The sequence below is a fragment of the Manis javanica genome, chromosome 13 (genome assembly GCF_040802235.1).
Source record: "Manis javanica isolate MJ-LG chromosome 13, MJ_LKY, whole genome shotgun sequence".
NCBI classification, from domain to species: domain Eukaryota; kingdom Metazoa; phylum Chordata; class Mammalia; order Pholidota; family Manidae; genus Manis; species Manis javanica.
Genome location: NC_133168.1, coordinates 16,115,726 through 16,143,225, shown reverse-complemented (window position 1 = coordinate 16,143,225; position 27,500 = coordinate 16,115,726). Strand labels below are relative to the sequence as shown.

The 27,500-nt window shown below is 42.3% G+C and overlaps 1 protein-coding gene across 20 annotated transcripts in view; it reads right to left on the bottom strand.

Moving 5' to 3' along the window:
- The window catches only part of BACH2 (BTB domain and CNC homolog 2), a 307,650-nt gene that overhangs the window by 131,651 nt on the left and 148,499 nt on the right, over window positions 1-27,500 (bottom strand). For 5 of the 20 annotated variants that reach the window (XM_037014240.2, XM_073220963.1, XM_073220962.1 and 2 more), the window contains exon 3: window positions 2,935-3,083. The exons of 14 other annotated variants lie outside the window; for them this stretch is intronic. The gene's annotated coding sequence lies outside the window, so the exon portion shown is untranslated. Of the gene's footprint in view, window positions 1-2,934; window positions 3,084-14,017; window positions 14,108-27,500 lie in introns of all 20 variants that reach the window. One more of the 20 variants, XM_073220961.1, reaches the window with a different exon arrangement.

Here is a 27,500-nt window from a genome sequence, read left to right as displayed (position 1 = left end):
CCCTGTCACTTTGTTGGTGACAGGTGCATCCAAAAATAAGCACATAAATAATTTCTAAAAAACAACAGATTGGAAATGACTAAAAAAAGTTGAGAAACTATTTGTGCTACAACTGATACCACTTGGCAAGTATTTTACAATATGCATGGCTGAGGTGACTTGGAGATCACAGGGAATACCATCGGAAACTTCTGATTTATATATTAATGTATATTACCAGGCTGGTACCATCACCCTCTCTGTACCATTCGTGTATACACAGAGAATGAAACTTAATTCTGATGCTGTCTTGAGCAGAACATAATTGTGACACTGAATGTTACAAATAACATCACACATTCTTAAGAAGAAAACCCCAAAAGAATTGGCTTCAAAATTATGCCAACGGCTCCCCAATAACTACAGGGGCTAAATATATATGTTCAAGAAATTATGTTATATATTACTCTTAATTTCATTAACATTACAACTTTAAGAGTACTTCCTTTCAAACATAATAAACATAAACAGAATATCTGATTTTCAAATTCTGGCACTGGACAGGTGGTAAAAGCTGAAACTTGCAGCTTCTCAAGAATAATAAAAATGAAAGGAATACTTTTCTCTTATAAGTCAGTATTTTTAGATTATCATAAAGCATGAAAATAGGTACAATAAAACATGTTAACCAGACTATTTCAGGAAAAGAGGATTTTGTTGTTTCAATGTTCTGGTTAATTGACAGACAGCTAGAAAATGCTTTTTGCTGCAGATTTTTCCAAAGCAGTTTCTTTTCCTAATTATAAGACGTTTAGCTATTCTCAGTGATTCAGCAGGTCAATGTCATCAGCTACAAATATCCTCCAGGGTATATTCTATACCTTCACAAAACCAAAACTAGCTTGTTTTCTGAATCTTTATCTCTGAAAAAGGGAAGTGGGATGTGTGCGGTAGGGTGTGGTGTGGGGGAGGTGGGGAGGGGGGAGAAGGGCTAAGGTCAGAGTTCTGGTTAGCTGGGTTCCAGGTAGCTAAGCCATTCACTGAATATGAATTCTGGAACCAGGCACCTCAGTTCTCAGGAAACGGGGCAGCTGAGATGGGGAGCCTCGGTCTTCTTCGCTGGTATCCTCTGCCTCATGTCATTCCATTTCAGTGACTGCGGGTCTTCTCTGGGGAAGCCTGGGTCAGTGTCCAACCAAAACTTACGGTCTCTGAACTCATAGGGCTGAAATAATTTTGATCAGATTCTACATCCACGTCATTTCAACTCAAGCTTGGGATGCTGGTAGCGCCGTGTGCATGTCAAGGATGAATAAATACTCTTCTCTCCCTTAGACTTGCTGATCTGGATTTTCTTTCTACAAAAGCCTTTCGTTCCAGCTTTCTGATATCGTGGCGGCTCCCTATGGTAACTGACTCTCAAACCTTTGCTGGTTTGCCCTGTTCTCTGTCACCTAAGTGAAGAGCATGCAGTTCATTTCTAAACAGGTTTGGAAAGCCTGGGGTGGGAATGAAGGGGCTGATGAATGTCTATTGTGCTTTGACGACTTTATTTTATCTCGTTTTTGGTTATACCTTTTCCTTAAGCTAAATGCATACATATATATGTATGTATGTGTATGTATATAATGTGCACAGATGTACAGACATATATAAATAATCTTCATGTCTTAAGGAAGAAGTAGGGTAATTTAAGACAGAAGTTTCTGAGCTCTTTGAAACTATGGATCCTTGAGCACTGCTCTTTAGGGATTACAACCTCTGGTCAGACTCAGGGGCAGCGCCTGCAAGTAGTAAATACCTGGAAGAAACATGGCTCCTAGGCCCCCAGGAGAATTCGCTAGTTGTTCTCCAAGGCCGCTTTCTAGAAACACAGATAAAAAGCAAAGTCCCAGAAAATTAGGGCCCAGATGGACCAGCCTAATGGGTTCAATCCTGCATATTCCTCATGGGCTGCAGGTCACCCACTAACTTGTTCTGTGATTTTATGGGTATGGTGATGCCCAAGACTACAGGGGTCAGGTGATGGGAAAATTATACTTCATTTGGAGTATGTAAAACATGCATCATTATATGTCGAGACCCTGTTGCCAAGAGAACTATTTGCTATTAATTTTCTTTCAAATTTTCCTTTTTTCTATGAGACTTCAATTTGTGGCTATAACATTATCATGTCTGTATTCCCTGCTTCCTGCCTCTATGTCCACTTCCACTGATTAAGGCCCATGATGACCCACAACTATGTACATGGCTCTGTAACTGTGCATCTGGTGCACTGTACGGGGACTTGTTTATGAACACACAGTTCAGTTGAACTACAACAGCCATCCTACAGGAGCACAAGTGGGTACACGGTTCCCTCATCGCTGTGAAACAGTTTCCTTGTATATATAAATGGCATCTGATAGAGATTACAGTTGCTTATGGCAATCCTCCTTGGTAGCTTCTGACAAGTGTGCCCTTGCCCTGAAAGGAGACCCACTCCTAAGACTGCGGTATAACGGTCTGCAGATCCCTCACCCTCGCCCAAGGGCGCCAGTGGAAGCATCAGGCCTGTGGGAGGTGCAGGGAACCCAGTCATCTATTCTCCCTCCACCCTCATAGCCCACTGCGTTCCTGCCAAACACTAGTTAGTTCTTCTGCACGGCAGCAATTCTCCAAGTGGGGTAAATCCCAGGTCGCCCCAGATCTACTGAATCATAAATGCTGGGCATGAGGGCCGGCAAGGCATCCTTTACTAAGCCCCACAGGTGACTCTGATGCGAACTGAAGTTTAAGATCCACTGAGTTCAGGAACCACCGATATATAGACTGTAACCTTGTTTCTCTTCCTCAGTTATAATTCTCAAGATATTTTGTTCAAAGTAACTCATGTGCATTTAGGCTCTTTGTAAATATCACCTAAGAAAAGCCTTACCATTGTTTGGTTTGAGGAAAGAAAAAGTCAAAACTTACATGTAATTTTTTCAGGTCCTGTGCTGGCTTTGAGTCTTAGGATGCAGGGAACTGGGCAAAGGGAGAGATGAGATGGCTGCAGCAATCCATTCAGACATGGACCCCAAAGTTTTGCTGGGCAACCTCGTGACAGGTCAGGGAGTGTCCACCTGATTGGGGAGGAAGACGTGTCTGTTAGCAGAGAAAACCTCCATGGTAAGGTTTCCCCCTCTGCCAGCCGTCATTCTACACTCCACTCCCTGCTTTTGTGACCTGCTACACCTCTGGCTCTTCACAGGTCTACAAAACAGAATGTGATCAAATAGTCCTGGTATTTATGCCTGGGCTCAACGCAGTTGGAAGCCCTATTCTGTGAGGATTTCTTTAAAGTGAGCATCCTTCCCTGGGAGGCTCTCTTGACTCAAAAGCAGTTTGGAAACAGCCAGGTCAATGTTCCATCCATTACCTATTTCATCTCATGAAGGATTTCGTTCAACAAACCAGAACACCTTGGTGAAAAGACACGCGTGGCTGTAGTAACAAGACACAGAAGCACATGATAGATAAACTGGAGAATGCTGACTGACACGAGATCATTCTCTGATGCCTCAAATAGGTTTATTTTTAAGTTAATGTTTCTGTGATGATAAATTAATACATGCTTATTGCAGAATACCTGGAAAATATGAGACAGCATAAAGAAAAAAATAAAGGTCAATTGTAACTTCAACACAGATAAAACATTGACGGTATTTGGTTGGCTATGCCCACAGCCCTATAACTAAAACTCCTGGGCTTCAGAATACTTCTCAGAATTCAGAATTATTTGGATTTTAGAGAGTATTACGATGCAACTACCATTCATCACATAATATTTCATCAGAGTCTGGAGCCCTACTCTATAATCAAACATGCTAGATTTTTCTGGAGCAAAATAGATGCATATTCTTATTAAGTTACATAAATGAGAGCTTCATGTTAGTTCATGCCAGGTTTTTCTACAAGAAGTTACCAAAAAACCTTTTGGATTCAGAATTGGGGATAAAGGATTGTGGACCAGTATTCTTTTCAGTTACTCAAAAATACTGAGAGTTTTGTTTCTACTCTTTCATTCAATGTTTTATGAATGTGAGCGTTTCCCCCAAGTTATTAAAAATTCATCACAAACATGCTTTTCAATGCCTATATAATATTACACCCCACAGGAAAGGGTTTTATTCATCTATTTTGTTTTTTTAAAATTATATATTGTTTTCTTCTTGTTGTTCTTGCAAATAACACTTGGGAGGACATGTCTGAATATCACTGAGTATCAGATTGTCTGAATTCCTGAACATTTTCTTGATTCCTCGAAAAAGAATTTTTGAGTCAAATAGTATGAACTTGAAGGTTCTGGATGACTTTCCAGAAAAGCTGTACCGATTGACACCCCTGCCTCAGCGTGAGTGCCTGGTTGATTTCTCGCTCCGACAAGGGCACAGAAATGATACACATGCACCTCATGCATCTTAAAGTTCTAATCCATGATAACCATACGTAGGAGATTTTTTGTTTTTCTTGCATTTATGAGAAATGTTTTTCACATAACATGAGAGAAACGTTGTTAAGATAAATTTGCTGTCACACTGAACCTCATTAGACCAGGATGAGTCAGGTGTGGGCAATAGAGCTGCCACTGGTCCATGGGGTCTTAACTTGGAAAAGGGTATGAAGGAGGCTGGAAATAACTCGCCTGTCACTATGAGAGGAAAAAGAATCAGCTGCTGATTTGTGGGCTAAAAATTTCTGCTTCTAGACTACTGAGGCTTCGTGTTTCTCTTCCTTTTGTCATTTTCCTAATTTTTGGACATTTTCCCACTCCTTAACATGGCCATCAGAAAGCAGAAAGAGATGTGAAGACAAAATCAAATCAAAATTATTAGACGAGCTAATAATAACAGCTAACCGTCATTGAATGCTTACCATGTGTCAACTCTGGTGCCAGGTGCCTTGTATGCATCATTTCATTTAATGCTGAATGCACTGGTATAAAAACTGATATTGCAAAGTTTAAAACTATGTGCTTGCTTGTCAACACCCTTTCTACCATAATAAGTCTGGAGGAATTTGAGGTTTAGAACTTTTAAGCTCTATTCAAGCCTATTGTCTTATTATCGTGATGACTCCGAGTGTGGCTATACATCACAAACTTTACTTTTATGCATTTTTGACAGTGCCCCCTATAACATCTCCATGAAACAGGGAAAATGGCATAAATAAAATCAAAGAAAATTCTAGAAAATAGTAAACGCTTTGAAGGTCCTATGTTGACAGGAGGGAGGCTGTTATCGCTTTAAGTATAATTGAGAGTCTTGTTATACAACACAAAACAGGGTATACACAGAGAAGATGTGACGATACCGACATAATACCTACTTTAACAAACATACATACAAACACATTCTTCCTAAATATGCCTACAAATTAGTAATGTTAAATGAGAGCTCCCAACCCAAGGTTATTTCCATCTACAGCTTTTTCCATTCATTTTTCTTTCTCTTTTCTCTCCATATGTATTTAACCTTGCAGGATAATTGATGCAGAGAACACTACAATTTTCATGTGTTAATAAAAGAAAATTGAAGAGAAATTTCTTTCTTATAGGTAAATGAAATAATGCCACTCTTTCCTTATCTATAAATTCAATTTCTGCAAAGTAGAATATACTATATACTGTTAAATGGCTGAAGTTCAGAGAGCAAGAGAGAAACACGCTATTTTATTTTAGTAGTGAGTTAAACTGATCTTCCCCACAATCTTATCTAAAAATAAGGGACGTTTCTATCAAAATTATCAAAAGACCAAAAGATAAAAGATGTATGAAGAAGTGTATCATTTCCTTCACTGTGGCTTCTCTGTGTAATTTATATAGCATTCCTATGACAATTAGGCGTCAAGTGGGTAGGCTGGCTTCTATATGATTTTTCCTTGCCGCCATTAGGTATATGGTTAATTTTCTAAATACACCAGGAATAAAGGGTATGAAAAATAAAGTGGTAGTAGAGGAAATGACCCCTCAAAGAACATACTTTGTTTTTTCAAAGGGCTTAATTGCTTGGGGGAGGAAGGTGAACAAACCACCACCAGTAACAGAATTGATTAACCAGAAGTTCTTTAGATGCACAAACTGCACAACTAGAGTTTTAAAGCTAATTACAAATTTGGATTCTTTCATTTTAAAAATATACTTCGAAGGAGCCCACTTCTGTTTCAACACTGAGCCAAAGCCTGTGCAACTGGCACAGTATCAAAGCCAAAAAAAAAAGAAAAAAGAAAGCTTTACTTGAACAGAGTTACCGCTTTCAATGGCACTGAATCTTGAACTGCAAAATACCACAAGCTCCAAACTAGTGATGCCACGTGGTTATGGTATCTTACATTTACAAACGAGTTTATAGCTTCCCCAGCCCTCAGAGGGGCAGAGCTCTCTCACTCAGTAGCTCTATTACCTCCACAGGCTATTCACTGCCTCTGAGCCTAACATCTTTCACAGGTTCTTGTGAGAATTAAAGGTTCTTGTGCGGCACAAAGATATTAATTCCCATTTCACAGTTCGGGAAACGAGACGAAGACAGAGCAAAAAAAAGCAGAGTCAAGACATTTGTGAACTGGCCACAAGCTAGCTGAGCAACTCTGTGTGACTTCTTTCTTCAGTAAAATGAGAGGAGTTGGGCAAGATGATGCTAAGGTCTTCTTGGGGCTGTGGTTCTATGATCTGGGACTTGGCCATGGCAGAGAGGAAGCAGCCCTAGCAAAGCCTCTTAGGAAGCAGGCCTTCCTGGAGGCGAAGGGCAGCACCCACCAGTGTGAGACCTGCAGTGCTGGGACAGGGTCCTTGCACAGCACCCCGCACCCTCCTCCTCCCCAGGGGATGGGACAGACATTGGCTGCCTCATTTTGCTGGATTAAGAGGAAGTTGGGGGAATCCTAGGCATATAGCCAGCACCTCTGGGGCACCGGAAGGACACAGCAGAGCTCGAAGCAGCAGCTCTTTATTAACTGGTAGATACATTTTGCAGTTCTAACAACTGGTGTACATACCACCGCCAAGTCTGTGTTGCTAACAGCTCCACTGCTGCTGGGCTGTCTGTCTAAAGGGATGGCCACCTCTGTGGGCCCCCCACCTTGCTTGACTCAGTTCCCACAGTGTTGGGGGAGAGACTTGAAAAGGCTATTTTTAAAAATTAGGAGTGTACCTCAGCGTTACACGGGAATTTCACTTTTAAAAGATTGGAGCCCCAAACTTAGGCCTCTACTAATGACATTCCACCAGCACTGCTAATACTCTTCCTGTGATGATGAAGTCGTCCAGTATCTGGGCTGTCCAGTGCAGTAGCACCAGCCACATATGGCCACTGAGCACTTAAAACGTGCCTGGTGCAGCTGAGGAACTGAATTTTTCATTTTAATAAATTTAATAATTTACACTTAAATAGCCACATGTGGTTCATGGTTATCTTATTGGACAATGCAGCTCTAAGCTGTCTTACCTACTAGTTTTCTTGGATATAGTTCAGACCCCAGAAGCCCATAACACAACACTCAATCACTCATTCAACAAGTATTTACTGACCTCCTCCTGGGTGCTGGGCACCATTTAACTGTCTCAAAACAAAGGTGAATAAGACAGCCCTGGACACTTCCCACCCTCGTGGCATTTCTTAGCTAGACTGATTTCCTAAGACCTCATGAAACGTTGAAGTGGTTCACCAGACTACTCTTAGGAAAAGGTGGGTGAGGCGATATGGTAATGCTACACTCAGCATGAAAGCACTGCTTTTTCATTTCTTCATATTTACTGTTAGAGAAGCCGGGGGAAAGTTTGAAGAGATATATCTGAGTGGATACTATTCATTTACTTACAAGTAAAGTAACATATCCCAGATATGGGAAATTATTGTAAGTAATTCCCTCTTGCACAAACTTCGATTTCCTTCAAAGAAAAAGTCAGTGGGACCTGCATTTTTAAGCCTAAGAAAAAGTAAATGGTATTTAATTACAGCAACAGTCATAAAAATTACAAGTGGGTTTCCAGCTGCCAGCAGTGGGCAAGAGAACGCTTATAACCAATTAGTGGTGAAATGATCAGGTTTTCTAGAAGGTACTTCTTGTATAAGTAAGGCTGATTGCTTTCTTTATTCCTACAACTCAGCTCCTAGCTAAGATTTTCTTAATGGCTTTAATGGGATTTGATGAGCAAAGACATATTTGCTTTTCCCCAGGAAATTATAGGTGGAGTTATTTTTATTTATATCACAAATATAACATCATAATCTAAGAAACATAAAAGTGGTTTGGTTTAATGTTTCTCTGATTTCCAGTACTGCATCCCATGTCCTCCTGTCACTGATTCTCTCCTATCCTAATCACTTCTTCCTGCCTTCCTGGGATGTGGGGTGATGCAAAGAAAATAAAACAAAATCTTTAGAATTAGCCTATGTTCTTATTTGAACAGGAATCCAAGTTTGCTTAAGTTTAAAAGGACAGGGACATCACATTCTGGGATGTAGTGTTTTCAAGCTAATTCTCTCAACTGGGACTGTCAAGTGGGGAGAAATATTCACCAAGCAAAACAACCCGATTTGTTCAGCAACCCAATAGGTTGTATCTGTATGACATCATTGAGCTAATCTGACTTTCTAGTTTTAAAATGTCACTCTGGTCCCCCTGCCAAATTGTACTACTGATTTTTAGGACTAATAAATAACTCCACACACACACACACACACACACACACCCCTCCATCACTTTTTCTCTCTGGATTGAGTAGGAAAATAAATTACAGTGGTCAGAAAACAAAACAAGAGTTCAAAGCTTAGTTCCAAAAATACAAATTACATGTGGAGACTATCACCTGTTAGAAAAGGTCAAATCTCAAATGTTCTGCTGGTCTTGTGCAGTATGAAAATATTACTAAAAATCTGGTGACAGCTTTAGCAATAAACATGCTAACTGTGGGTGGTCCCCGAGTCCTTATTCATATTCAGAAACACGAGATGCAGTTGTCGCACACCATTTTATGGCTAGAAGAGCTTTAGAAAGAAAGGGGTTAATTTTTTGGAAACTACAGATATGAATTTTTTAAAAATCTACATGTTCAACAACTTAAACAGTCACTCATATAAGGCAGGACACCTTTGAATCATAGATCTTGTGGCTTTTGTGCTTTGTTCTACTGGCATGGGAAGGTGATACGAGGAAATGCGCTTTTTTTTTGGGCTGCAACCAAAAGAAGTGGGGGGAGATGCAGCCATTTCAGACAGGATGGAGAAAATTAATTAAGATAAAACATCTCTGAAAGTTTCCACTTACACATTTCATGTGCTGGGACCTAGTGACTCTAGCTGGAGAACCACATCTAGAAAATTCACCTCTTTGATATTCAAGGTGTTTTAAGTTCGCAAAATACAGTGGAGAGATTGTTCCAATTTTCCCTTCAGTCATAAAGAGGATGGGGCCACTTCAGAACTATTTGCCACTGGTAATTCAAAACAGAAAAAGCTACAAAGAAACAAGTGTTGAGTACAACCTGAAATCATCTGGGGGTTTCTGTAGACTTTAGAGTCATAAGAAAATGGAATATAGGTCTGTATTTATGCATCATCATTAGCATCGTAAATTCCCTTTGCTGAAAACTTTTATGTGTTGAGAACTCTGCTAGGAATTTTACAGGCAGGAGACCATTTGCTGGATGAGAGAACCATGGCTCGGAGGGGCAAAGTGCCTTGCCCAAGGTTATACTGTTGGACAGGGGATGACATGCCGTCTGAATCCACGTCCGCCTGCCTCTAAAGGCCCCTGCTTTTCCTACGCACCACCGCCATCCACCTCAGTTTGGGGACACTACATTGCTCTCCATGAAAGAAATATGACCACTTTTCCATGTGCTACCAGTAAAATGCCAAAGTAGAGCAACAAAACTGTGGGTTCTCTAGCAAGTTCATTATTTGTATTAAGAAAGTTGATCAGCTCACTAGTACAAAAAGGTTGTATTTCATGATGTATATGAGAGTTAAATTTTTTTCCCTATTACAGTTCCTTAGAAAAAATATCAGGTATCTTATTAAAAAATGACCCAGATCATTCTCTGAAGGTGAATTTCAGGCATAGGATACCTGTCCTCAGTTATGGGACATGGCAGTGAAAGCACCGTATTAGGAACCTCACTCACTCTGGGTCCGAGTTTTCAAAGAGCGTCGCCATCCCTGGCAATGCCAAGCAGCAAAGACACAAGGCTGATTTAGGGCTCGAGTACCCTGTTTTCCATTCCTAAGTCAAAGACCACCCATGAAATCAGGCAGTCAGTGACTAAGTTGGTCTGCAGCAGTGCAGATGGGCCTGTCTGTTGGGGCTGCCTGTCAACTCAGTGAGGTGGGGTTTCTTGAGAACCTGTTTGGGCATCCATAGTGTCATGATTCCTCATAGGCTCAACACTTAGGTTCTCTGCCTTATTTTCCCTTTCTGGGAACTTCACCTCTGACTGTGCTTTGTCCATCAGCCAGAAAAGACTGTGAAAAGTCTTACCCTTTATGGAGCGCTGCACACACCTTCCAGCCTCATGTGCTAGTGGCAGATGCCCCAACTTCCAGGCTGCACGGTGTGGGTGCCCAGGGGGTCTCACACAAGGCAAAGTGCCGTGGGCTGTCCCCACAAGATGTGGGTGGGGTCTCCCCAGAGCTGACTGCTGCAGCAGGAATGAGGGCTGCAAACAAGTCTGGCCAAGGACCCTGCAGACAGTTGAGGCACGCGGTGTGCAGGAGGGGTGTGATGCACTGTTTCAGGGAAAGACCTCACTGTCGACCCAGTTGTTTCAGCCAAAAACCTAGGAGTTATCTTAGATTTTCCTCTCATCCCTCACTTCTAACATCTAATCCACTAGTAAGTGCTGTTGGTTCCACCTTCAGCTTTATCCCAAATCTGACCATTGCTCTCCATCTCTACTGCCATTACCATCGCCTCTCACCTGGCCCACTGCTTCTCTCACAATAAACCGGTCTTTCTGCTGTCCAGTCCCACCTGGCATCAAGGGCTCCCAAGACCACCCCAGGTTGGGTGATTCGCCAGGAGGACACACACTTTGATTTACTATAGCCAGATCTCGCCTGTTCCTAGTTCAAGCCCTGCATGGAGACTCTGGCCATACACCTGCCTTCACCCTCCCTCCAGCTGCCCGCACTCCTCCAAGCCCTGGCCTCTTCTCTCCTGACACAGACTGCTTCCTGCAGCTTCTTCCTCATATGACAAACTGAGTTTCTCCCTCTGGGTTTATAGTCTCCATGTTCCTGCCACCATCTGCCTTGTTAAAAATCAATCGTGCTTCTATTTACAATAGCCAAGAAATGGAAGCAACCTAAGTGTCCATCAGTAGACGAATGGATAAAGAAGATGTGGTACATATACACAATGGAGTGTTATTCAGCCATAAGAAGAAAACAAATCCTGCCATTTGCAACAACATGGATGGAGCTAGAGGGTATTATGCTCAGTGAAATAAGCCAGGCAGAGAAAGACAAGTACCAAATGATTTCCCTCATATGTGGAGTATAAGAACAAAGAAAAACTGAAGGAACAAAACAGCAGCAGACTTACAGAACCCAAGAATGGACTAACAGTTACCAAAGGGAAAGGGACTGGGGAGGATGGGTGGGAAGGAAGGGATAAGGGCGGGGAAGAAGAAAGGGGGCCTTTCGATTAGCATTTATAATGTGGCGGTGGGGGGGGAGGGTCATGGGAGGGCTGTGCAACCCAGAGAAGACAAGTGGTGATTCTACAACATCTTACTACACTGATGGACAGTGACTGTAATGGGGTTTGTGGGGGGACTTGGTGAAGGGGGACCCTAGTAAACATAATGTTCTTCATGTAATTGTAGATTAATGATACCAAACAAACAAACAAAAATCAGTCATGCTTAACCTTGCTGTGGCCACATACCCTTTGGAGAATCTGGGGCTGTGCCCCAAGCCCACTATGCCCACGACCACGTGGCACCATGAGGGCCAGCTCCGGTTTTGCTGCAGTCCCCAACCCAGCAGGACATCTGAAGGGGCCACTTCACTCCTTTTTCCCACCTCCCAGCTCAGGGATGATTCTTGGCAGGCTGAGGAAGAGTTAGGAATGGGGAGCAGAGGGGCGTGAAAGTCAGAAGCGGCAGAAGCCGCTGTGTGTACATACGGGGGGTGCATTTGCCCATATGGATTTTATACTGTTCTGCAGACCTTTATTCCTGCCATAAGCTGCAGGTCAACAGAGCTGACAGGGACCTTGGAGATCACTGAATTCAATCTCCTCATTTTACTGATAAGGAAACCGAGATGTGAAGAGAGAGTGGGAAAGACAGCAGCACTTACTGCGGGCTTATTGTCTGCTTCAGACACACCTCCCAGGCCCCCCAGCCAGCGAGTGGGGACCACACAGGTGTAGATGAGCATTTTCATCCCACACAGGCTTCTGTCTATTACTTTCATACTCATAGCACAGGTAGGAAAGGGCTTGACATTTAATATATTAAGATACTTGGAATTCCCACCTCAGAAGGTAATGGTCTTTCCCTGTGTGTTATCCCATAAAACCTTTTCTTTTGTGGCAAAATGGCAAAACATAAAATTGACCATTTTAACCATGTTTAAATGGAATTCAGTGTATTCACATTACTGTGCAACCCTCATCACCTGCCAGCCATCCCTTCATTCTAAAGGGACTATTTCCCAAAGAGTAAGTTCAAAATAAGGTTGAAGGATGACAAACGAAATAGATAGAAGGAGAAGTCAGGCAAAAAATAAACTTCTGGGATTACATTTCGTCTGAAAAAACCTTTTATTCGCATACGTTCTCTGACATATTGTCCATTATTCTCCTAGTCTTGAAACAGGAACTGTAATAATGGTATTCACCAGGTGAAAAGATAGCTTTCGTTGTTTCGCTAGGTTCTGTATTATTTGTATCTGCTTATAAAAATGTTATGCAAGCCATCTCGACCTTCCGCACCTCCACCATAAAAGAACAAGTAAAAAGGAATTTCTTGGAAAGAGGCAGTTACCACTGTACTGCATTGAGCCGGGTCTGTCTGAGCCACTCTTTAAATGCAGGGTTTAGAAGTGTTGGCATAGGACAGAAAGAACGTCCCTTAGCTATTCGGCATTTTGTTCAACCCCACAATATATTTATTTAGCAAGATGCCTTTTTTCCCCTCTTCCCTTCGTGGTTTAATGACCTCAAATGTACCAACATCCTGTCTTACCTAATCCCTAACAAGTTCTATCAGATGCCAGGACAGAATCAGACAGCCCTGCAGGCAGTGAGCTCATTCGCTAAGAATTCGTTTTTATTCCAAAAATTAGGAGTGCCAGACCATTTAACACTCTATCACCAAGCCAGAAAATTAGCCTGGCACTTAAAGAGAAACATCTAAACGGATTTTAAAAAACCTCTCTCCCGTCATGTGTCTGTCCTTCAACAACCTGATGACTCTCTTTCCAGAAAAAGATACATATACACAAGACATCCCTACATAATGGGAGGGGTTCAGGGGCCCTTTGAAGCCTAGCCAGGGACCCTACGAATTCACAGACCTCAGGTTAAAATGCCCTGCTGTAAATGAACTCCAGGAAGAGTCCACTTTGTCCATGGGCCTTTTTTCTGAATCCTGGTTATCCTAGAGCATGCCTGGTGACTTCATTTGGTGCCACTGTAGTGTCTCGATGAGACATGACTTTTCTTGTTTTGGTTCCAGGAACTTTCCCACCTGGCTTCCTGTCCAACTTACTGTCAGCATGGCGGCACCGCTCATCAAGTCAGCGGGCCCCTCTGGGAGCACCCACTTTCCTCAGCAGGCTATGACGTGCTTGTGCCACACTGATGTTCTTGGGTTCTGTTCTCTAACTTGCTGTCATGGATCTTGCTGTCCCCTCTTCCCCTGTCTTTTTCCTTGTTGCTCTCTATACACTCTTATAATTAAAAAAAAAATTACACTTGATTTTTTTTCATGACTATGAAAGAACAATCTCCATTTTGTATTTAATTCCTTTGCTTTCTCTCCAAATGTATATCCTTCGGAGTGTCATACCTTTGCCTCTCGGGGCCAATCTGCTCGCTACTCTCAGCAGCAGGTCCTGTGGTCACTGTTCACTCCAGGACAAGGTTTCTCCTCTTTCTGCTGTAGGAGGAGAATAAACCTGAGGTCAGACAGCCTGGGTCCAATCCCGACTGACTCGCTGATGATGTTATGTATTCTACTCATCAATTCTTGACCAGATGTATGATTTGCGAACATTTCCCCCCATTCTGTGGGTGACATTTTCACTTTCTCAATGGTTTCCATCCAAGCACAGCAGTTTTTCATTTTATGAAATCCCATTGATCTATTTTTCCATTTGTCTCTTGTGCTTTTGGTGTCATACCTAAGAAACCATTGTTTAATCCAAGGTCCCAAAGATTTATTCCTGTTCTCTTCTAAGCCTTCTATAGTTTCAGCTCTTACATTTAGTTTTATGATCAATTCTGAGTACTACAACATAGTGCAGGTAAGTTCCAGTGTCAGTCTTTTGCATGTGAACATCTAGTGTCCCAGATCATTTGTTGAAAGACTGTTTTTTCCCCATCAAATAGTCCTAACACCCTTGTTGAAAAACTTTTGACCACAAACATTAAAGGTTTATTTATGGACTTCCAATTCTATTCTGTTGTCTTTCCTCTGACTATACTGTCTTGATTACTTTAGCTTTGTAGTATGTTCTGAAATCACAAAGTGTGAGTCCTCCCAACTTTGTTCTTTTTCAAAGTTTTTTTTAGCTCTTCTGGGCCCTTTACATTTCCATGAGTTTTAAAAGTAGTCTGTCAATTTCTGCCAAAAGTTTAGCTGGAATTTTGATAGGGATTGCACTGAATATGCCTGTTCATCAGCTTGTGGTCTGATCTATGAACATTGGATATCTTTCCGTTTAGTTAGGTCTTCTCACTGTCTTTCCATAGTGTTCTGTCTGTAATTTTCAGTGCATAAGTCTTATACTTCTTTTGTTAAATTTATTCCTGAGTATTCCATTATTTTCGATGCACTTGTAAATGGAGCTGTTTTCTTAATTTCATTTTCTGAGTGTTTCTTTGCTAGTCTATAGAAATAAAATTGATTTTTGTATATTGACCATTTATCCTGAAATGCTGCTGAACTCATTTGTCAGTTCAAATAGCTTTCATTTGTTTGTTTGAGGATTAGAGTCTTAAGTATTTTTAAGTATTCCAAAGTACAGATGGATCCTAGCATATAAACCTAGCACTTAAGTTGCACTGCAAATACCAAGAGCTTGGGCTACTAGTCCCTCTGTTGGCATGTGGTGACGTTCTTGCTTCTGGGTCATAGTCTTTGTGGCATTCCTTCTCTCCCTGACAGCCCATACATTACATGGAGAGATATGTTGTTGAGACTCCAAAATAAATTGTGAAACACCAAGCTACTTCCCACAGACATGGTGGCAGAAAGACAAGTCAGGTTCTCAGCCTATCCCCTTAGTCTATGTAAGTGGGCATCATCAGGAAAGGTGTGGCCTCACCATTCTCAAAGGAACAGAATTTAGGTTTTGTTTCAACAGGAAAACGCGTCCTACAGGCATTTTGAATGAAACTTTACAGAAGACCCTTCCTATCAGCACAGACTTTTTATGGATTTTTATGTAGACACTTCTGACCTACACCTTTTCCTCTCAGGATGGACTCCCAGTGTACATTACTTTGAGGGACAGCAGTGGTTATTTTCACAAAGACTGCTAAACTTGACACAAATCATAATCTTGTTATTAGACTATATTTTTACTTCAGGTTTAAAAACAGATTTCCAGCCAGCCAGTATTCAGAGACCTACTTTGCATCTTGATCCATGAGTCACTGATTTAAGCATGCATTTGCCCAGAATACCCAGGCATGTGAAATGATCAAAATATCATACTTTGATTGATTCAGAAAGTTATTTTCTACCACCACGCAGTCTGAGAGTTTTAATGCTAGGTCTGACTAAGTGGGGACTGCAGGAGCAGAGAGCCATGAGTCTCTGCATGGAAGACCTTCTCCCTCCTCAGACACCAAGAGCCCTGGGAGTAAAAACCCTGACTCTCCAAGACAGAGCACCTCCTCACGAGGCTCCCTGAGCATCATCTGGGTATCGGAGTCGTCTTTTGAAGGGATCCTGGCATTTCCGGTTTGACAAAAATCGAGAAACATTTTAGAAAGAAAATCGGATTTGTGTGTATATGAAGAATATTCCTGAAAAGAAGCTCTGTTGCGAAACTGAAATCTGGAGACCGCGGTGGTGCTAAGTTGAGTCATCAGTTCCCTTTACACCCTAATAATTGACGGCACTTTGATCACAATGACTGCTCTGGGTGGTGCTTCTGTGTTTGCTTTTCTAAGTACTTCCTTGCGTAAACAGGTTGTCTCACTAGCGTCTTGCAAACATGTTTACATTTGGGGGATCAGGGGGAACATCTGTTAGAAACAGATTTCGCGCTTTTCTGTCAACTTAGGGAAATCCGAATCATACTTTTTGGTAACATAAAAAAGCTCTTGGAGAGTTAAATGAGGTTCTCCTGAAAGGGGGCTTAAAGGAGTATTTTGATCGCTCTTTGTATATGTATTTGGAAATTTGTTCTGGGAACATCCATTTGAAATAGTTAGGGACAGGCATTCAGTTTTGTAGGTGGGGCCAAAAGGTATAGACGAGTTAGGTGGTCTGGTCGATGACTGAGACAGTGGCCAAGCAGGGGGACCACACACACCACAGGCTTTTTGATTTATGATCTTCAGATAGGGAGGGTCCTGTGATAGTATTTCTAAAAACTGTTAGAAGTCTCCGCAACTGTATTAAAAAAATCACTTATTCTGGAGAAGGCAAAAGAAAGGCTGATTGATGATGGGCTCTGAAAAAGAGCAGTTTTGAAACCGGGTCCTGAGTTAGAAATCCAGTGTGCATGGAGAGGTGGGGCATGCAGAAGGTACAGGAACAAAGCTGGAAGGAGCGGCCCAACAAACAAGATTTCTGGCAAAAGCAAGCCGAACGCTTTCCTGAGCCCAGGGTGCACGGGCACCTCCCCCGCCCAGACGCTGGGGGCTGCTCGGGGAAGGGGGCACCAACTCTGGCCCCTGGAGGTGAGGCTGGACCATGTGCAGGCATCAAGGTCCCCGCAGTGGGGGACAGAGTGGGGCATGGAAGGAGAAGGGGTAGGAAAGAGGGCAGGGTGTACACGGGCTCTCCCTACCCCACCATGCTGCAGCTCGGAACACCAAGGAGCCTGAGAATTCTAAATTCAAACCTGACCTTCTGAAAGGTCACTGTGTCAAGGTAGAAGGACAGAACATATTTATGTCCCTAAGCTTGATTTATAATATTTCAATATTGGCACATGACTTCATTTGTGCCCTTGCCCTGGGGGGCCGCACAAATATTAGGGCCAGGCCTCCTCAAGGCATCTCAGTCAGGGCTGTGCTGCCTGCAGATTACAGATGGGCATGTAGACAAAGCACCCCAGTGTTTCAGACGCTGACCCTCTGGGTGAGGAAGTGGAGGCGGCTTCAAGGGGCTTTCAGAACGTTAAGGTGTTCGTACAATGCTGTTGTTTTGGGGAGACTGTGCTGGAAGAGGTTAGTCAAATCTTTTCCCATCTAGCTGCTCTGCAGCCAAATACACCAGGGACTCTGTAGGCGCACTAAGCAAATCTTAATAAAAAAAAAAAATCACCTTATTCTTTCATCTCTTGTGGTTTCTTTTTTCCATACATACTTTGTCACACATTTATCAGTGGCTAGTTTAACACCTTGATGGTACCAGTAGGAAACCAAACCCGTAGCAGTTGGACACATCAAGGAAGGATGAATAAGAAAATATACCAATGAACGTTAGGCTGCAATGTGGGAAGTAATGAAGTAGCTGTACATTAAATACATAAATATGATTCATTTTTAAAGACCCACGCATGTTTCCCCCACTTTCAGGAGTTTCCCAAAGTACACTGAAACTATCTGATGTTGTTTCCTGTTTTCTGGGCCTTCTGTCTGCTGATGGGGGTGGCAGTCCTCCTGTTACCCATGCACAAGAAGGGAAGTGAAGGATGGGACAAGTTTCCTGGTTCTAGTCATCAGCATCTGCTTTAAAAGGCCTTATTTTTTAGATTTGAAATCCCCGACTTTGGGGATCTAAGCTTCAAAGTAATTAAGACTTATCCTGCATTGTAATTGTAGCCTGCACCAACATTTTCTCTTGTGGAGTTCATGAACTTACATCCACTCGGGGCTTCTTGTTCTTTCCAAAGCTCCTTGCTACGGCAAAGAGGGAGAAGAGAGCAGGGCAAGGGCTCACGGCCTGGTCTGCAGTCGGTCCATTTCCCTTCTCTTCCTTGAGATAAGGGCTTTCCAGAAAAAGATCTTTTTAAATTTTGAAGCTGAAGTTTCGGAAACACTACATCAAAGCTATTCATTCCATAAAATTGTCTTTAGGTACCGACAGCAGCTCTGGAAAAGTGGCCACCCCTTCTTAATTGGCCTTAATCAACTCATTATTTCAATCAAGGAGATGGTTAGAGAAAAGCAAACTTTACACTCTTCTTGAAGTAAATACCAATAAACATCACATCAGGGGAGGGGCGTTTTCAGGTGGGCTAGGACAGCCCACCACCGAAGGCCTGGCCACTAGGGGGGTGACCCTGATCAAACACCTGCAGTGAGAAGTGGAGAACTACCTCCTCCGCACCCAGGCCCAGTCTGGAGTGACAAGCTCCAAGTGAGGCGAATGTCGGAGTTCTCTCGGAGGCAAGCTTGCCTCCAGGCAGTCTGCCGCCCACCCCCAGGGCAACCAGTGTGAGGACAACACCCACAGACATTGGGGAGCAACTCTTTTCGCCCCAAGTCTTTTGTCTGGGTACCTGTTTCCAGTTCCTTCAAATGTCACTTGGGACCCAGTTTTAAGTTCTCTCACTATCACTGTCTTGGGCCATTGTCCTTAGAACAATTAAGCTCTTGTTTAAAAAATAACCATTTACATGTAATACCACACAATAGGCCACAATACATTTGCCAATTTATACATCAACTAAAGCATGATTTTTGCAGCAGGAGCAGACAGAACTATCATCTTCTTAGTCCTCTGATGCAGATCACAATTACATTAGCGTTTAGGGCGGCTCCATCACCTCTCTGACTGGGATGGAGTCGATGTAGAAATTAAACCCGACAAGGACTTTTCATATATTGTGATTGCCTTTCATTTCCCTTATTTTCTATTTGTGAAGCTGCTTCTCTTTTTGGTATACAACTGTAGGACTTGACACTTATTTCCATTATTAAATGTCAGTTCTCGCACAGTCCGTGTTTTTCTTCTTTTTCTGTTTATCCACTCAGTGGCAATAAAGAGAAGTATGCTCAAGAGATTTTCTTCGCATGAAATTGTACGAGGCTTAGAAAGCAGAGAGCGGTCAGGGTGAAAACCAGCTCAGCAAACAACACCCTTTAGCAACCGGCTCAGTGCATATGCTGCATTGAATCCTGCTCAGTCAACTCGGAGAGGAATCTTGGAATAAATATTTATCCTTTTTATTTATTTATACGACTGAGAACTATTTAAGACAAGAGGATGTTTAACGATGAAACAGATTTCAGGATTTCTGCTGGACGCCGTGTTCTGCCCACGGGGCGTGAGGACTGATACACGTCCCAGCCTCATAATGAAACCAGACACAGTTCACTTCCTTTTTTTTCTGAAACTGCCCCTCACCTGGGGGATGTCTTGAGATGACACAGTGTTAGTCATGTATCACTAACCTGAGACACTGAAGGAAATGCTTGGTACTCATGAGCACTAACAATATTTAAAATATTCTCCTGGGAAGAAGGATAGCATTTGCTTGCGACGGAACATAACCCTGACCAAGCTTACCTGTGCTGGCTGCTGATCCCCATCAAAAGGAGAAAGGACACATTTAAGTCCAGAGCTCCTTCTCTTATAATTGTCCTAACAAGGACAGGGCAGGAAGTGTCCACTCCAAGGAGCTGACCCTGGGCTACACTTCCATGGCCTGTTACTAATCATGAACAGCCAAGAAACCATGAAGCACTCTTAGTCCAATCCTCACCCCCAGGCTTTTGGGAGACCCCTGGAAATGAGGGAGAGACCAATCCAATCCATGACCTGGTTATCAGGTGGGCTCTCTCCTTCCCACGGTCTGGCTTTGCTTCCACAAATACAGAACCTAGACCCTTCTTGTGTCAGAGCCCCCAAGACACTGTCTTCAGTTTGGGCTGTTTTTCTACAGCCAGCCTTTTTATGGAGGGCACAGGGATGCTCTGCCCCGTGTGTGTGGGCTTCCGGTTTGCCCTCCCCCCTCCTATCAGCCCCTCTGGCCCCGATCCTCTCTTCCTCACTTGAGGAATTTGTTCCTGCATTTGTCCGCACTCTCCCCATGACACCAATCTCTCTCCTGGACTGCTGGCATCCCAGTACGTTTAATATCACCGGTCTGAAAATCCCTACTTGATTCTACAACTTTTCCAGGTACCACGCCCTTTCTCTGCCCCTGTTTCACAGAGAGACCCTCAAAAGGGGTGTCTGGACTTGCTGCTGTTTTCTCATTTCTCATTCTTTCCTTAGCCAGCTCTAAATAGGTTTTGGGTTACTTCAGAGAAACTGCTTTTATCAAGGTCACCAGTGATTCCACCTTTCCAGTTCCACCCTCGGCTCTCTCCTCTCGCCTTACGTGACTTCTCAGCATTACTTGACCTGGTTGCCCACTTCCTGTGTGAAGCGACTTCTTGCCATGGCTTCATTGGCACCACATGTCCTGGCTTCTCAGATGCCTCGCCTGACTCCTGCCCAGCCTCCTTGGCTGGCTCCCCCTAGAAATGCTTCTGTGTTCCAGGGCTCCAGCCTCGGACTTGTTCTTCTCTAACTACACTCACTCCCAGGCCTAATGCTTTTGTTACCTGTATATGGAGGGCTCCCAGATTTACTATGTTTTGCTCTTTCCCTGATTTCTGTATCGAACCACCACTCAGCAAATGATCTGTATATCCATTAAGCATCTCAGATAAAACATGGCTTAAACAGAGTTCCTGTTACCCATCCTCCCCACCACCATGCCTTGCTTGAATTGAAACCTTTCCTTTAGACTTTGCACTGCTCTTAGCAGAGTCCGAGGTCCTTACTTGGGCCTGCAAGGCCCTGGCCCACCACCTTCTCCTCATTTGTGCTTTCCCTTTTCCAGCCACTTTAGCCCCATGGGCCATTCCTCAATCCACACGCTGTGTCTTCAGCACTTTTGTCTCAGCCAAGGCCCTTCTCCCAGGTATGGGCATGGTAATGTCCTTCTCTCCAGCAGGTCTTAGCTCCCTGGTCAGGCATTACCTCACCTCCCTATACAACCTGCTTACATCACCCTTCTCCTAATCACCCTGCTCCATTTTAGTACTTTTCTAGCATGCATCGCGCTCTGAAATTAGCTGGTTTATTAATATGTTGCTGGCTTATAGTCTGTATTCCTGAAATAGAATATGAATTTCCACAAGCACTGGAATCATGTTTCTTGTGCTTCACTATATTCCTACTATCTGGGACAGTACTTGGAATACAGCAGGTGATTAATTACTATTTGCTGATGTAAGCATGTGTAACAAACAACAGGTGAAATGATACTAAGCCAGGAAGCCCTCTGCATATTGCAAATCATGTGCGTGTAAGAGAAATAATGTGCTGTCAGTTACTACCTTCTCACACAAGTCATCATGAATCACTCCATGAATGTCTGCCATGTTGACTCCATTGCTACTGATGAAACAAGGTTTCTCACCAGTCCCCAAACTGGTTTCCCTGCCACCAATCCTTTTCTCTTCTAGGCCATCCTCCACAATGTAGGTCATCTTTGAACATGGCAGCCTGACCATATGACTTCCCTGCATCCCACGGATGTTAGGATGAAGCTTGAATAAGGCTTCAAGGCTGTTGATGATCAGGCCGCTGCTGCTTCCGAGCCCCATCATTCGTCACACCTATCCGGCTCTCTGCTGCGACCGTCCCCAACTTCGGTTCTTTGGAAGTGCCAAGCGTTGTCACCTCCAGATTCATGTGGTCACTCCCTCTTCCTTCTGTCCCCTTCACCTGGCTAACTCCTTCTTCAGGTGCAGGGCTCTGGAGCACTTGGCTGGGGACCTTTGCCTCCCTTCCTGTCTGGGTTACATTGACTTCTTTTGCAGAGCTAGGCACGCAATGCCTCGGCAATCATGGCCTATGTCATTTCTGTGACAGTTACTCATTTATACATCTCCCCCACTCGACTGGAAGCTCCCTGAGGGCACGGACTATGCTCTCCTGTCCATCACTGCGGCTAGCTGCAAACCTGCCGCCTAAGACACAATGAGGGCTTGGTAATAAGTATGGAAATATTGAACAAATGAACTAATGCATGAATCCCATAAAAGACAAGAGAGATCATTCTAGATGTAAGCATGTGGTAGATTTGATTTTTCTTTCTTTTTAAATGTCTTTGATTCTTCCTGATTCCTGAACTTTTTTCAGCATTCTTGTTTTTGCTTTCTAGACTTTTCTTGTATTTTGGACCAATACACATCTCTCCATTATTTTGTGTTTTTATCCTGTTCTTTAACTTGCCTATGTTTAGGCCTTTTCCTTCTGAAGTCTTTTCCCTTTTGCTTTCTTCTACTTCATCCCCTGTTTACAAGCATCTAAAGTTATCCAATAAAGCACTCTGCAGTATTTATTATTGGCTATAATAGTTTTTTTCTGGCCTCATTACAGTTTCCTTTATTATATGGCTATGTTGAAGGACAGTTAAGTCTAATAGACAATGTAAAGTTCTTCAGACCAATTAAAATTCAAGCCAATAAGCTTTCAAGCAAAGTCATCTCCTGTGGACATTTTCCAGGAGTGTAAAGCTAACCAAGAAACCTGAAAGAGAACCATCTATTATTTATACCAAGGGAACAGGGACAGTGGCTTCACACAGCTGGCTTTTCTTTGCTACTGACTAGATTTTTCTGCGTGGATAATACAGACAAGATGAAAGGACCATGATATTATATTCCATGAGTAGATAACTCTTTTAAGCACCTAGACTGCAAGTTAGGAAAAATTACCTTCCAGGGATTAAAACAGCTTTGTAGATGCCCATGTTATCGCATCCAAGTATATCACTAGTCTCACTGGAGGGATTTATTCCTTTGAAAAATCTAGTCGGGTGATGAGAGTTTTGATGAATCATTTCACTGTATCTGTATTTACCTGCTGTTAATACAGACATATCAATGACCAATATACATGAGCTATAACTAACTGTTAATGTTCATACCTTCTCATTAATTCAAGAGATATGCATCTGATGAGCGGCAAAGCCTTGGTCATAGAACACCAGAATGCACTGTTAAGAAAAGCTGACAGCAGTAAACCGAAAGGGTCACTGTAAGTATCCAAAGTAAAAGTGGGATATACAATGATTATTTTGTTCTTTGCAGGTACCCAAACAGTCATGAAGAGTGTGGGCTCTAGGGCCTAAAAACCTTGGCTTGGTTCCAAACTCTGCCATTTACTGTCTAAAATGCATCTAGAAAAAGTTACTGAATTCCTCTAAATCTAAATCTAGTACTTACCATATAGGGTTTTTATGAGGATTAAAGGAGATAATACATAAAAAGCAAAACTTAAGCTCAGTCCATAGCAACTGTTGAGAAGACTTTAACCAAACTAAGTATCATATTTCATGTTTCATTGTTCTTTGTACAAACATGTGACATGACATCATATTAAATGTAAAACATTTACCTGTATGACTTTATATGACACCTGTGAGCTGGCATGTGTACATGACATTAGAGAACTTTTATCTACATGCTGTAGGAACTGTCTGAATTTTTACCTGTCACGCACATGTAGTTACATCTATTGATGGTGATTAAGTCATGATTCTTCAGGATCTTCTGTGGGCCCAGCCCTTACCGCCTTTACTTAATTATATCAGTTTCAATCAACAAGTAAAATATGAACTTAATGAGAAAATGAATAAGACTAATTCACTTGTACCAAAATCTGTTTTAGACACATTAATTTAATGTCCCAAATTCCTTATTTAAAATATGGTACACATTACAGAGAAGTGCTTAATGATAGTCCAACCTACCACTTGATTTGTGATATAGTTTTACTGAGCCATCGATTTAAGCTAAAAAGCCTGGAATTTGAATATACAGCATAGCTGAGCAGCTGCAGAAGCAACCTTCTACAAATATATACTATTTCCAGCAGCTGGAAAAGCAATTTGTATTGAAAATATTCAGAATTTGACATAACCCAATAACTGCAAAAGCTGCTAGAAGATATCATTAATATTTACTGAAGATTCTTAGTGGGTAAAAATGTTTTAAATAAAACAAATATTAAGTAGTTCTTAGTTACTGGCAAAAACAGTCTCTTAAAATATAATGTCTACTCACCTGGAAAAAAAATTACTACTCAGGCAATTTCCAGGTAATTTTGAAGCCCACAGTAAAAACTCCCAGACAGGTGTGTGACAACATATATGGCTCGCCTATCACTGAAACATTAAGTCTGTTAAAATCAGGGAGCTGCTCATCTTGGTTTACAATATTTGTCACAATCTGTCTGTGGCTAGGTCTTAGTCAGGAATGGGGAGCAGGAATGACCCAGGAAAACCAGCAAAACACTAGGAGGAATGATGTCTAGGAAAAAGATACAGGATGACGAGTCAGAAGCCCTGACTCTAACCACAGCTCTACCTTTTGCTAGCTGCGTGACCTCTCCCATTCATTCATTCATTCATTCCTCCACCTATCCCAGGTATTGGAGATCAGACAGGCCCTGAGAGCTCATTCACTAAGGCCTTACTAGCACCCTAAAACCTGGGGAGGACCACCAAGAGGGTGAGAAATTTAAACCGAACATAATGCTAGAAGTTCACGATGCTCACCGTTCTCATGGAGTCAACGGTCTTTAGGCCTGTTCCTTTTTCCATAGAACAGGAATAGGAACACCTGACTCCTCTACCTCAGTAAGGCAAACTGGGAGCATTCATTACGTTGTACAAAAAGAAAACACTATCTTACAGGAATAAAAGACTAGAAAAACCAATTCTTTTGAAGTTTAGGATTCTCAGGGCAAAGCTTGCCTGTTTCACAATATCTTCATGGATGTATTTATTAGACCTTCACATGAAGCCCAATATTTGTGTAACTATGATCCTCCTTCAATTATCTTCAGTTTGGGTACAGATCTTAATATCCCCAGGTGCGTCCCTGTTTGGTAGAACCTTTTAAACCATTTTAGAACTAGCGCTTACCTATGATGTTTCCTGGAGGGGTTCTGAATGTCCAGTGGAAAGTCTTTTAACTGATGGCCCTTAATCAACTGGATGGATTAATTAGTCTTCTCCGTCTCCTCTACAAAATACCTGGCCCCACACTGGTCAAACGAATACTGTTTCTGGGGTGCTCTGGAGCACATCACCTCTGCCTGGTCAACTATGTGCTTAAACTGCTGAAGCCAGCTGCACTTGTTACTGTAATCACATAATTTAATACCGCATTGGCAATAAAACATGAGTGTGAAAATAAAGTTATTTTTCTGAAAACTGAGAGGTAAAAAAGACCCGAAAGAAGGAAGCTGCTGAAGGAAATGTGCTATTGAATTAGATATGAATAAGATAACCATGAAATATGGGGAAATAACAAAAATTTAAACTGGTCTTGCACTCAGATTGTGCTGCACGTGTCTTAAAAAGTGCTTTCGATTTAAGGAGACTGAAAGTGGAAATCATGCAATAATATGCATGAAAGATGACAGAGAATTCCAAGCAGCAGACCCAAACTCCAAGAAAAGGCCTTGGACTCACATCCAAAGATTGGCAAGACAACTGTTCATTTGCAGCTTTAAGTTAAATATGTTATTTAGGCCATGTAGTGTTTTTTTTTTTAATGATTCACCCTGTAATTGATTTTTCAACTAACCAGAAAACACCTGGAGCAAGTCAAGTTAGCTAAAGGGGCTGGGACTGTACAACCAGCCATGAACCCTGGAAATCTCTAGATGTATAAGGCTTCTACTTTTTTGTTCTTTCTGATTTTTAATTTTTTATTGTCTAACTTTTCTCCACGGTCATTCATTGCTTATTTAATTAAAGTATTATTTTCAACAAAAATATGTATATATAAGTTTCAGGTATCCTGGAGTAAATAGTCTGTGTATATCGTAAAGAAATAAAAGAGTTCAAATATTTTCATTCACATATGTATGTTGCTTATGTAGTTAATAGTTTTGCCTTTGGCCTCCCTTATTTCTAGTGGGAGGATACCCACTTAGTTATAAGACAGTGTGAACTGGGGTTCAGCTAACACAAACCTCCCAAGTAACAAAGGCTGCACCTGTCCAGTGCAATGGTTGATTCTGGGGCAGCAGAACACTACCAAGAGTGAACAAGGCTTCCTCTTATTAATCTGGTTCTCCTCCTGTATATTTTGGGAAATGACACCAGTCCAGGCAAAGCACATCATGGGGCTGCACATCTCTGCCTGGGCCTTAAAGGGACGGTGACTCAAAGCACCTCACTGGGGATGCCCAGGGGTCGTGCATGACCAGTCATGGCAAAGCGTTTGTGAGAAACCTCCTCCTCAAATGAAAATACACTGTGAGAAACATATAGCATGTACTGAATAACAATCAAGTCAGTAAAACACCAAAAAATACTGGTTTGCGTCAGTCTCAGATTCAAACACAGTAGTCCCCCCACCCCTTTACCAGAACAATAACTATAAACCAAAAAAGGTTTACAGGAAAAGGCTGCCTGAAAGCAGTAAGATGGGATACATGGCTAGACTCATTGTCGCCTCTACTGTTTTATCTTCCCCAGGGTAGGGAAACCTGGCCCTGGACTTGTTCAAACTTCAGTTTAACACAACCAACAGACTTACGGGGATATTTCTCTAAAATTCCTACTCTTCAGTAAACATGTCTTTAATTTCTGCATCCCAGGAGAGCCTGGGTGAAGAATGCATGTTAGATCATGTCTGCACCGGAGCGCAGGCGAGGTGTGGATGGGATCAGAGAGTGCTGGGTGTGCCTGGCCCCCAGGTCCTCTGATGGCTGGAAGACTGCTAGACAAGACAGGGGGCCCCCAGGATGGAGTCCTGAGCTCCACGGGGCAGCTGAATCCTAGTGCAGACACTCACTACCATGGCAACCATTCCATTTTTTTTCATGGAACAACTTCCCATAGCTATACCTAAAAAAAAAGAGAAATAAAACCTAAAACTCAACCTCAGAGAAAAATAAAACAGCAAATCTAGAATGTTTTGCTTAACTTCAAAACTGCTGTTGAACTGTTTAGAAGGGGCAGCGGGTTGAACGGTGTTCCCCAAGATATGCCTACGTCCCCACTCCCAGAATGTGTGAATGTGACCTTATGTGGAAAAAAGGTCTTTGGAGGTATGATTAACTTGAGGATCTTAAAATGAAACCATCCTGGATTAATCAGGTGGGACCTGAATCCAATGACATG